We start from the raw sequence: 12,258 nt of genomic DNA on the forward strand, positions 1-12,258 counted from the left end.
GTCAACATCCTGAAACATATTCCTTCAACTTTCCAACTCCTCCACCAAAGATGCAAATGCATCATTGTCATGTGGTATTAAATGGGCATCTATAAAAGAAATCATTTTTTCTTAGACAATATCAATAGTTTGATCTATTACCTCTTTTGTACTTGTAATGGTCTTCTGGAGTATCACATCTGTAAGAGTGGTGTTAGGAGACGAATACATTTGGGCAGCAAAATGAAGCTGCACAATCAGTAAGGGTTAATACATGTTGTTGTCATCATCAGGTCTGAGATTTGCTGCAGTTTCACCTTGAACTGGTTCCTTTTGAATGTCAGTTGATATATCACAGTCCGTTAGGTGTCCATGTCAATTTGTTCTTCTGGTGTTAAATTTGAATGGTCTCTTTTCAAATGTTTTGTATAGGAGTTCAGATTATGATAAGTTCTTTTGCAGTTTTTTTTTGGCTACAAACAATTTGAAAAGGCATGAAAGACTCTGAGATGTTGGATAAGCTTCCTGACTTCTGCAATTAAATGCTTGCACTGGGGACATACATACATGGTTTACCTATGACGTTGCATTGAGCTTGGAGATGAGTTCAACAACTTTGGATCTTTTCTTACCAGATATCGGCATCTCATAAATGTGCTCAAGGGAAGAGAAGACAGAAAGCAGTTGGCAGGGTAGGCAAGGTTGCAGACCCAATACATCTTAAACAGCTTGTCAAGAGAGCAGGTCAGGCCTTCATCTTTAAGTGGAATGGCAATCTTGTCAGTTTTTGCCACGATGACATACTGATGTGTTGCTCCACTTGGATGTCCCAGGCACAGAATGTAAGGTTGTTGGGTTTGGATTTTTATCCCCAGCCCCATGTTTTGGTTTTATCCAAGTTTGCTCAGTTCTCCTTTTGGCCTCGCCTAACTGCTCCTCTCCCTTAGCAGACTCAGACACGTTGCAGTCCCTGAGCCCCCTCTTTCAGTGCATCAAGATCCCAGTTCTGCTAAAAATAAAGATATTTTCATTTAATCTGCTCTGTCTGCTGCTTTATTTTGCATGTGAATCAGAAAGTTACTGCTCAATATGAAACAAGTTATTAGAAATTTAAGAAACCTAATAATAGCTAATTCAGATATTATGTTTTTCAATTAATTTATATAATTTGTAGTTATTTACCTTATTTAAATATTATTCATAAATATGAAGCACTGTGGGACTAGTTTTTCATTTAGAGTGTACTTTGCATGTGGGAAAAGCTGTGTTATTTTGTAGAAAAGGAAAAAAGTTAGTAGATAACTACTTTATCAGAAAGTCCAGAAGACTATGACTATGTCCTGGATCAAAGAGTTCCTGACAAACAGACAAAGGTTGTGTGTCTAACCTGGTAGATAGCAGCACAGGAGCACCATTCATTTCACTCTGTACACATCAGTCTTCCAGTACAAGATAGACTCTTAGTGGAGGAGTATAAGTCCTTGGTGTTCACTTGGACATCAGATTGGAGTGGAGACACAACTGTGAAGCCACCTACAAGAAGGGAGAGAGGGAACTGTATTCCTTGAGGAAACTTTGGACTTTCAGTATTTGCAGCAAGATGCTGCATATCTTCTGTTGTGGAAAGTGTGATCTCTTCTGCCATCATCTGCAGGGGTAGCAGCATCAGAGCCAGGGACTTAAAAAAGCTCAACAAGGTAATAATCAAGAAGGCTGGCTTGGTTCTGGGGACTTCTCTGGAACCTCTGGACATCATTGTAGAAAAGAAGGACTTTTCATAAAATGAAGATTATGTAGAACCCTGATCATCATCTTCATGAGACTGTCCTAAAGGTTGAAGAAGTACTGACTTACAGAGTTGATTTGCATAGGTTTTCATTAGTCTGGGCTAGATACAATCTGAAATTGTAGTGTTATTGTGGTTCAGTTTCTTTACCTGCCTTTTCACTTTACTTTTAGATACATATAGGGTTGAAAGTAGTTTTAAATTCTTGGCAGTACTTAGGGGTGGAGCTAGAGGGGGGGCTCTAGCTCCATACAGATCTTCTCCAGATTCTTCAGTTTTCAGGGCTCTCGATGGGCAATATGGACTTTGAGATTACTCTATATACTTTCGATTGGGTTCAGGTCTGGAGACTGGCTAAGTCACTACAGGATTTTTAGATGCTTTTATGGAGCCATTCCTTAGGGTCGATATCATGCTAGAAGAACGAGCCTCAGCCCATATTCAATGCCGTTACTGAGAGAAGGAGGTTGTTGGCTAAGATGTCTTAATACATGGCTCCATACATCTTTCCCTCAATACGGTGCAGTCCTCTTGTCCAAAAACATGTCCACAAAATTATGTTTCTACCTCAATGCTTCACAGTAGGGATTGTCATTTTGGGGTTCTACTCATCCCTCTTGTTCCTCCAAACACGGCGAGTTGAGTTAAAACCCAAAAGGTCTATTTGTGTTTCATTGCAGCACCTCACATTTTTCTATTTCTTCCCTGGAACATCTAGATGGTAATTGGCAACTTCAGATGGGCTTGTACAGGCTCTGTCTTTAGCAGAGGGATATTATGTGCACTGAAGGATTTTAATTCATGGTGGTTTAGTTTGTTACTTATTGTCTTCTTTGAAACTGTGCTTCCAGTTCTGTTTAGGCCATTGACTAGATCCTGTCATGTAGTTCTGGGCTGATCCCTCTTCTTCTCATGATCATTGATGCCCCAGGAGGTGAGATTTTGCATGAAGCCCCAGACTGAAAGATAGTGAGCTAATGAACTTTTTGTATTTTCTTATAATTATGTCAAAGGTTTCTGCCTTCTCACCAAGCTGTTTGGCTATTTTCCTGTAGTGTTGCCCAGCCCTACATTGTGCAGGTCTATTATTTTATCCATTATTATATCCATACACAACTGTTTGGTTTTGGCCATTGTGGATAGGTTGGAGTTTGTTTGAGTGTGTGGACTTTTTATAAACCAATAATGAGTTCAAACAGGTGCATTTAGTATAGGTAATGAGTGGGGAACAGGATGACTTGTTAAAAAGGAATAAAGAGGCCTGTAAAAGGTTAGTGGTTGGTAAGTGACAAAATCTTTATGTTATGCAATAAAATATATTTTTTTAGACTGTCACTCACAGTTAAGGAGCACATTTGGTAAAAGTTAAAGAGTTCTACATGCTTTCCAAGTGTGAAAACCTGCAAAATCAACAGGGTATCAAATAGTTGTTCTCTCCACTGTCACCATTTTCAAAATGTTGTTTTTGTAAATAAATAACTTCATTTTTTTTCTCTCTTCATCCCACCCCAGAGAAATCTGATGCTTCTACCCAAACTGTGGGGTGTGACGATTTTGATGATGACTCGTTAATGGAGTGAATTCTTTGATTTTTGGGGTTTAAAATAAAATTGTTAGTTCAAGTTGATCATTGTGTCATGTTTTTATTTATATGTTTACATGTTACTTTTCTATTTAATAGGTAGACATGTAAATCTGTTTTTTAGGGTATTGGTTGTATAATATAGTTAAATATAAATAGTAAGTATTTTTAGAAAATACATATCTCTTGATATATTGTTTGTGAAAAGAAAGACAGAGCACTTTAAGATCTGTACAAATTTAGTTAAATAGAATTGATTATTCAAATTGGTTAACAGATTTTTTATAAAAACTGCAGATTTTAGGTGTCAGTGACTTGCAGCGTTCCATTCTGAGTGAGAATTTAGATGCAATTAACATTTGCAATTGTAGCAGAACCAGGTTCAGTGTGAACATTCATGTATTCACTGCCTAGGATTTTGAAGGACAGAAAATACACCCAAAATAAGGGAGAAGCACCAAATCAGGAGGATTTTGCATGTTGAAGAGAGGTAAAAATTTAATGTTAGTAGTAGGTCCTTTTAGTTGCTTCTTCTAAGAGAGGAAAAAGGGGCATCTAATCTGTCAGTTAGTTTTCAAGTCATTGGGAGTACATAGTTGGATTAAAAACTCAACCAACAGCTATGCTTAGGAGAGAGACATGGTGAAACATTTAAAATTGGCATCAAGTGTATCATGTAAAAAAGAAAACAATAACGGTTTTCAGATCACTAGCTAAGACAATTTGTTCCTCCAGGATGGTTTCACAGGTAAACAAAATGCTATGTCATATGTAGCTTCTATGAGGAGCAGATGGAGAGAGAAAGAACATAAAAGTAGCCATTTAATAACATGTAAAAAAGGCATATTGGTGTAGTAGGAGAATGTAGCAGAGTGAGGAAAACTGGTCATTTTGTCCTTTACAGACCTAAGCCTATATCAGCATATGTAAATGGTAAATGGACTGAACTTATATAGCGCTTTTCCAGTCATATAGACCACTCAAAGCGCTTTACTAGAGCCACATTCACCCAATCGCACTCACTAACGCTCACACATTCATACACCGATACGCAGATCGGTAGGCAACTTGAGATTAAGTGCCTTGCCCAGGGGCACATTGACATATGGCAGGAGGAAGCTGGAATCGAACCCACAACCTTCTGATTGCAAGACGACTACTCTTCCTACTGAGCCACAGTCGCCTATATGTGCAGAGATAGCTTACGATAACCTGAGTGACTCTATAAACTTTATCAAAAACAAGTATTAAGTCTACTCTTCAATGTAGATAGGATGTCTGCTTCACAGACTAAAAAATTGGGAGCTGCTTCCACATGAGGGGAGCTTTTGATTTCCCCAGTGCACAATTCAACCTCGTACTCATCGTCTTCCGCTCATCCGGGTCGCGGGGTCGGCAGACTCAGCAGAGACGCCCAGACGTCCCTCTCCCCAGACACCTCCTCCAGCTTCTCCGGGTGGAGCCCAAGGCGTTCCCAGGCCAGCTGAGAGATGTAGTCCCTCCAGCGAGTCCTGGGCCATCCCCTGGGCCTCCTGCCGGTGGGACGTGCCTGGAACACCTCCCGAGGAAGGCGAACCGCCACAGCGCATGCTGTAGGTCTAGAGGGGGCCAGCAGGACCACGTCATCCGCAAAAAGAAGAGACGAAATCCTCTGGTCCCCAAACCAGACCCCCTCCGGCCCTTGGCTGCATCTAGAAATCCTGTCCATAAAAGTTGTGAACAGTACCGGTGACAAAGGGCAGCCCTGCCAGAGTCCAACATGCACGGGGAACAGGTCCGACTTAGTGCCGGCAATGCGGACCAAACTCCTGCTCCGCTCGTACAGGGACCGGAAGGCCCCTAATAAAGGGCCCCCGATTCCATACTCCTGGAGCACCCCCCACAGGGTATCTCGAGGGACACAGTCGAATGCCTTCTCTAGGTCCACAAAATACATGTGAACCGGTTGGGCAAACTCCCATGAACCCTCGAGCACCCTGTAGAGGGTATAGAGCTGGTCCAGTGTTCCACGGCCGGGACGAAAACCACACTGCTCCTCCTGAAGCCGAGGTTCGACTATCGGCCGGACTCTCCTCTCCAATACCCTGGCGTAGGCCTTACCAGGGAGGCCGAGGAGTGTGATCCCCCTGTAGTTGGAACACACCCTCTGGTCACCCTTCTTATGAAGGGGGACCACCACCCCAGTCTGCCAGTCCAGTGGCACTGTCCCCAACCGCCACACAATGTTGAAGAGGCGTGTCAACCATGACAGCCCAACAACATCCAAAGACTTGAGGTACTCAGGGTGGATCTCATCCATCCCCGAAGCCTTGCCACCGCGGAGCTTTTTAACCACCTCGGTGACTTCAGCCTGGGTGATGAAAGAGTCCAACCCCGAGTCCCCAGCCTCTGTTTCCACCACGGAATGCGTCAATTCGTCTTGGGAATGACATATACAAGTCCTGCACAGTGGTCAGAGGTATTTCAAGCCATTCTTCTTGCAGGATAGTGACCTGGTCACTACATGATACTGGTGGAGTAACTCGCTCCTCCAAAACACCCCAAAGTGGCTCAATAATATTTAGATCTGGTGACTGTGCAGGCCATGGGAGATGTTCAACTTCACTTTCATGTTCATCAAACCAATCTTTCACCAGTCTTGCTGTGTGTATTGGTGCATTGTCATCCTGATACACGGCACCGCCTTCAGGATACAATGTTTGAACCATTGGATGCACATGGTCCTCAAGAATGGTTCGGTAGTCCTTGGCAGTGACGCGCCCATCTAGCAAAAGTATTGGGCCAAGGGAATGCCATGATATGGCAGCCCAAACCATCACTGATCCACCCCCATGCTTCACTCTGGGCATGCAACAGTCTGGGTGGTACGCTTCTTTGGGGCTTCTCCACACCGTAACTCTCCTGGATGTGGGGAAAACAGTAAAGGTGGACTCATCAGAGAACAATACATGTTTCACATTGTCCACAGCCCAAGATTTGCGCTCCTTGCACCATTGAAACCAACGTTTGGCATTGGCATGAGTGACCAAAGGTTTGGTTATAGCAGCCCGGTCGTGTATATTGACCCTGTGGAGCTCCCGACGGACAGTTCTGGTGGAAACAGGAGAGTTGAGGTGCACATTTAATTCTGCCGTGATTTGGGCAGCCGTGGTTTTATGTTTTTTGGATACAATCCGGGTTAGCACCTGAACATCCCTTTCAGACAGCTTCCTCTTGCGTCCACAGTTAATCCTGTTGGATGTGGTTTGTCCTTCTTGGTGGTATGCTGACATTACCCTGGATACCGTGGCTCTTGATACATCACAAAGACTTGCTGTCTTGGTCACAGATGCGCCAGCAAGACGTGCACCAATAATTTGTCCTCTTTTGAACTCTGGTATCTCACCCATAATGTTGTGTGCATTTCAATATTTTGAGCAAAACTGTGCTCTTACCCTGCTAATTGAACCTTCACACTCTGCTCTTACTGGTGCAATGTGCAATCAATGAAGACTGGCTACCAGACTGGTCCAATTTAGCCATGAAACCTCCCACACTAAAATGACAGGTGTTTCAGTTTCATTGTCCAACCCCTGTAGGTTGTGAATTAGTGTTATGTAAATAAACACACTTTGAATTGAATTGAACACATTGTATAGAAATCAGAAGTTGCTCCTGGCAAAAGTTGTCAGTAGGCTTCCTGATCATGTTATGTATCAACAAAGAGTATTTGAAAGTACTAATTCTGTTATTTATTAGATTAAACCACAAATTGCTTCACAAGTAAAATCAATTAACATTGAAAACAAGTCAAAAGAACAAGGACAGAGTTAAGCAAAATTATGTACGACAAAGTTTGAAAGGACATTCACATGAGAGGTCAGTGAAATACTTAAAAGTATCATCTGTACGATTTGAAGTCAACTGTGTGAAGGACCTGAATTTCATTTAATGAGGCAGTATTTTGAACTTGTGATACTGTTTAAAGTACATAAAACATTGAAACAGCAGTCTTCCTATGGCCTATATCATATAATCAAATAATATGGTAAGCAACCCAACATGGAGCATTAACAGCAAGTTTGTTTAGAATCTGGCATTCTATGTTAAAGACAGACCAATAACATTTTTATAGCGAGTAAGAGTAACAGTAGACTGCATAGTGAGCAGCCTTTCATACCATCTTGACTCATGCAGAGTTTCTCTCCAGCAGAAAGCATTCAAAATGTGGGTGAAATCCAACCTTCCCGAAGGAAGCTGCTCTCACTTGGCTATTAGTGCGTGAGCTAAAGTGATTTCATAAACTGAGTTTTTGTCAACATGTCCATCATTAAGTCATGATCATGTATAATACTTTTCAAGTGGATCCGATGATGTACGAGGGAGATACAGCCCTTGAAGTGTCCTAGGGGGCGCTGTTGATCCAAATTCCAATGTAATCCAATAGAGCTGTTTGGGGGTTGTGAAAGATCAACCATATTTATTTTGGAGTGAATTGGACCATGCATGTGTAATTTAGAGCCAAACGTATGGCTGTGGCGTGACATCAGAATTTGCCACGCCATCATAGCCACACCCTCCAGCTAAAGCAGTCACTACTGGCGACTGTCTAAGACCATCATGCTTTCTGTTACTTGGCACAGTTTCAAATTGATTAGGTGAAGAACATCAAAAATTTACTCTCTAAAGGAAAACATGACACTTCCTGTTCTCAGGGGGCGGGGCTTTGATTATGTCAGCATCTGATCAGTGAATATTGTTGAGGCCTAGAGGCAGATCAATCTCAGAAGGTTTCAGGTCTCTGTGACTTTCCTTGTAGGAGCTATATCAATTTCGTCTTTTATAGCGAGAAGTCATATTTTGAGGCGTGGCCACTCCCACACGCTTTCATGTATCAAAAAGGTTTTGATAACTTTTGATCCCCAATCCCTTAAGAGTAAACTGAGTGATTTTCAAGTCTCTAATTCAAAAGCTGTAGGAGGAGTTCGCTCAGATATGCGGTCTAGAAAGGGCAAAACCGGGGTCAAAATGGCAAATTCAATCCAAGGTGGCCGACTTCCTGTGGGGTTTGGACCAATGCTCCAAGAGACTCTTTTGTAGGTCCTGAGAAGATACATATGTGTACCAAATTTCAGATTCCTTGGTCAAAGCACGGCTTGGGGCTGATTTTTTTAAATTTTCAAGGGGGCGCTGTGGACGAATTAGGCCACACCCACCAAATATGTCATCAGATCTCTGTTGGGGACTGGACAAGGATCAATCACATTGAATTTGGTGCAGATCAGATGATCTATGTGGAAATTAGAGCCAAAGGTATGGCCATGGCGTGATGTCCAACTTCGAGATTTGGGGTTTATTTGGGAAAGGTATTGCAACTTTTCACTTTCGGTGCGAACGCCAAGTTTGTGCCCTGGCCACGCCCCCTAAACATGGCCAAAAACTCAAGATTTTGATAACTTTTAATCCTCCATCCCTTAACTGCATATTGACCAAATATGAAGCCGATAGCTCAAAATCCCTAGGAGGAGTTCGTTAAAGTTCGAGGTGGGTTAAAGTGAAAAACGGCCAACAATTGGCCTTTGACCCAAAATGGCCGACTTCCTGTGCGTTTTAGGGCATACCCCAAGAGACCTTTTTTCTTGTTTTGAGGAGTTCTACCAGTGTGCCAAATTTCAGATCTCTACAACTTACGTTTCGGCCTATCTCACGTTTAGGGACGTGGCTAACAGGTTTGGCCACACCCACTGAAGACAACATTAAGGAACAAGAATTTCACGCGGGGGACAATTTTGGGCAAAATCTTACGCATTTTGGTGCATGGCAAAGTCCCCAAATTGCCCTGCAAAGAGGCAACAGAAAAAACAAAGAATAAGAATTCTTGGAATTACAATAACCCGTTGCAATTTTCCTGCTCGGGCCTATTAAACAAAAAACATACAGGTGCGAAGTCCACAAGGAAGGAAATGGCTGATTTCACACTGCAGCGACTCCAACCTCTTCCTTGACCCGATGCAGTTGGTGGAAGGTGTGTAAGTCCCTGAAGTGCTTTTAAGCAAACCATAACTACGTAGAAATATTAGATGGAAAAGTGGATACCTTTATAATACAAAAGGGAGGCTTTTCACAGTGAATTAATCTGACTTTTAAAAACTCTTCAAATGCATGTTTAAAATATATCTCGGAGTATAACTGGACATACCATCATTGGTGTTTCCAGAGAAGGAAGAAGTTGACAGAAGATCCTCAGACATCTTGCTGGAGGCGATCTTCATTAGCTTGGGGATGATGTTCGTCTCCCATTTGCAAAGAAAATTGTCAGCCTTTCCTTCAAAGAGTTTTCCAAAGTCTGCATCAAACTACAATATGAAGAGAGAGAGATAAATTTTTTAATGGGCTTCATTTCAATCCAAATTCCTCTTTTAAACTGAGGTGATCAATAAGGTATAACTACTTGCAAGCCACATTATTGCTTCAAAAGGCGCTGGACTGACAAATGTTTTAGAACAAATTTGGCATCAAATCAAGAATTGACTTACCAGACATGGCATGTCAATGAACCGTGGATATTGTTGAAATATCTCAGTCAGGGTTGGAGATTGTGTTGTAATCCGTCTTCTCCTTTGAGTGAAAGTCTGGGTCCCTGCTTGATTGTTGTTAGATTTTCAGATGAGGGCTTCATCCTTTTTGCCAGAGTCACCCACTCACTTAAGTCCTCATCCGTGTTTGTCATGACAAGAGTTACAATGCCTCCTGACTTGGTCTTTCACCTGTATCTTGTCTGGCTTTCCTCAATATCTCTCCTAAGGTTTCATAGTTTCATTTCAATGAAACCATTGTGTGAATCTGGATCATAGAAGTGTTCCTTGGCACAAGTGATAAATTCAACATAAGTAAAATAAAAATAAAGAAAAAGTCCAGTACAAATAAAAATACTGCAATAAAGTCACTGGTTAATTGAAAAACATAATCCAAAAATGACTCCTCTGATTTTTACTTACATATCCTTCACTGTGGTCCTGGATTTTGACGCATAGTTTAGGGAAATGGAGACAATATTTTTGGCAAGTCACAACTTGTCATCACTGGATGGGTAACTGCAAATAAAAAAAAATTGTTATATCTGACAAACTTATGAAGCAGTTACAAAAACATTAGCCCTTTATACCAGCTTAAACATCTGACCAAAAACAGTGGATGTTTATAAGAGAAAGCCAATTTGTTGGAATTATTAATGTTAGTTCATATACAGTATTTCAATCCACAATGTCATTAAAATATTTGTGTCCCAGTGCTAGAGTGGTTGTGGTTCATGACTACTCAAGTCATAACTATTTCACTGTAATAAAGTGTATTTAAGTTTTTTTTAAGGCACAACTATAGTTTGGGAATATGATCAAATTTAATCTAATTGGTGTGGGTTTGCACCACGTATGCACTCTATAGGTCAAAGGTGGCCAACCAGTTTAGCATTAAGAGCCAGAATAAAAAAAGAGCCGCACAACAAAATGTTCATACGTTTTTAAGAACTCAGAAGTTTCATCATAAGCCTAAACAGCTTTTAACATTTTCATATCAGATTTTCTTCATTCTTAACTGACCACTTGGTTTATTTCATTATCTGGAGGACTGTGTGTGTGGATATAATTAAAATAAAAATAAGTAATATGCACAACAACCACAGAGCAAGATCAGTGAAATTGCTGGGAGCTGCACAGGACAGAGGGAGAGCTTCCCGCTCCTGCTATAGCAGTGGTGAATGCTACATGTAACATTTTCGCTAATGTTAGCATAAAGCCTTTTTAATAAAAAATATAGCTGCCAGGTGCATTAGGTCCCTCTGCAATGTAATAAGATCACATTTTATTTATTTCAACACTTCTTAATTAGGAATGTACAGGTGACAAGCAAGTTTTTAAATACATTTCTAGTCAAATAATTTCGGTGTAAGCTAAGCTAACATCACTGACTGACGTCAGGCAGTAAGAGTCACGACAGACTGACGAAGTAACTAAACAACACAAATCAATCTTATTAAGGAATTCTACTCATGTTTTAACAGTTTATCGAATAAAACATTATTTTACCTTTCAGGACGACCTGCAGTAGCATTACTGGCGTTTGCTTCAGCTGACTTTTTTTTTTTTTATCTTGTGGAAAGTTCCAGAACTGAAGATGTCCAAGAAGTGATGTGATTGGTCGATGGTTTAACACATAGTGTGTGTCCAGTTGTTTAACTAGAACAACACATGATGTGTAGAAAACACACAAGATGTGTTTGCTTGATGATAACACAGAAAATGTGTCAAAAAACAACACATTTGTTTTAAGACTTCACAATCATGTTCTAGTTTGTCTATCCATCAAATAATATCCCTGTAAAATACTCTGAGGTTTGTGGTTGTAACATAACCAAATGTGTGAATATTGTTTTTTCAGCAGATTTTTAAATTCACGCATTCTACAATTACCATGTAGGTCTATAGGAAACTTGTTTAAAACATTATTAATAAGAAACCTCTCATATTTGTAGAGATTTTCTGCAGATCATGAAGTAACATCCAAGTACAGACAACGGCAGCTGCAGTAGCATAGGGTAATGGGAAAGCTGCAGAGAAAAACCTGCCTTCACACTGAAACAGCTTTTCCAAATTAGATATGATTAAGCCACGTTCAAACGGGTCATATAGACTGTCACACAGTCTGAACCTAACAGTTTACTGAATCAGATTGTATTGAATCAAATTGGATTAAAGTGGGATATATTAAATTGGATTTGATCCTGAACCTTCTGTATTGGATTGGGTTGAAGGTGGATTGAATTGACTGGTTCACATATAATTGGATCAGAACAGGAGCTCTTTGAGATGCATTTTGCTGTAAAGTGTTGCTTTAATAATAGATTAAGGTGAAATGATTTTACATTAAGTTATGG

General features: G+C 40.8%; 1 long non-coding RNA gene across 6 annotated transcripts in view; it reads right to left on the bottom strand.

The window, feature by feature from the left end:
• LOC124867973 overlaps positions 1-11,896 on the bottom strand; it is a 29,051-nt gene extending 17,155 nt beyond the window's left edge. Inside the window, exons 1-6 of one of the 6 annotated variants that reach the window (XR_007038235.1) lie at positions 11,411-11,896; positions 10,325-10,420; positions 9,863-10,188; positions 9,526-9,682; positions 1,367-1,512; positions 612-988 (exon numbers count right to left, since the gene is read on the bottom strand). This is a non-coding gene — a long non-coding RNA (uncharacterized LOC124867973). The remainder of the gene's footprint in view (positions 1-611; positions 989-1,366; positions 1,513-9,525; positions 9,683-9,862; positions 10,189-10,324; positions 10,421-11,410) is intronic. The other 5 variants (XR_007038237.1, XR_007038224.1, XR_007038245.1 and 2 more) reach the window with 5 other exon arrangements.
• Positions 11,897-12,258: the final 362 nt, after the last annotated feature.

The sequence above is a fragment of the Girardinichthys multiradiatus genome, chromosome 1 (assembly GCF_021462225.1).
Source record: "Girardinichthys multiradiatus isolate DD_20200921_A chromosome 1, DD_fGirMul_XY1, whole genome shotgun sequence".
In the NCBI taxonomy this organism is placed as follows: Eukaryota; Metazoa; Chordata; class Actinopteri; order Cyprinodontiformes; family Goodeidae; genus Girardinichthys; species Girardinichthys multiradiatus.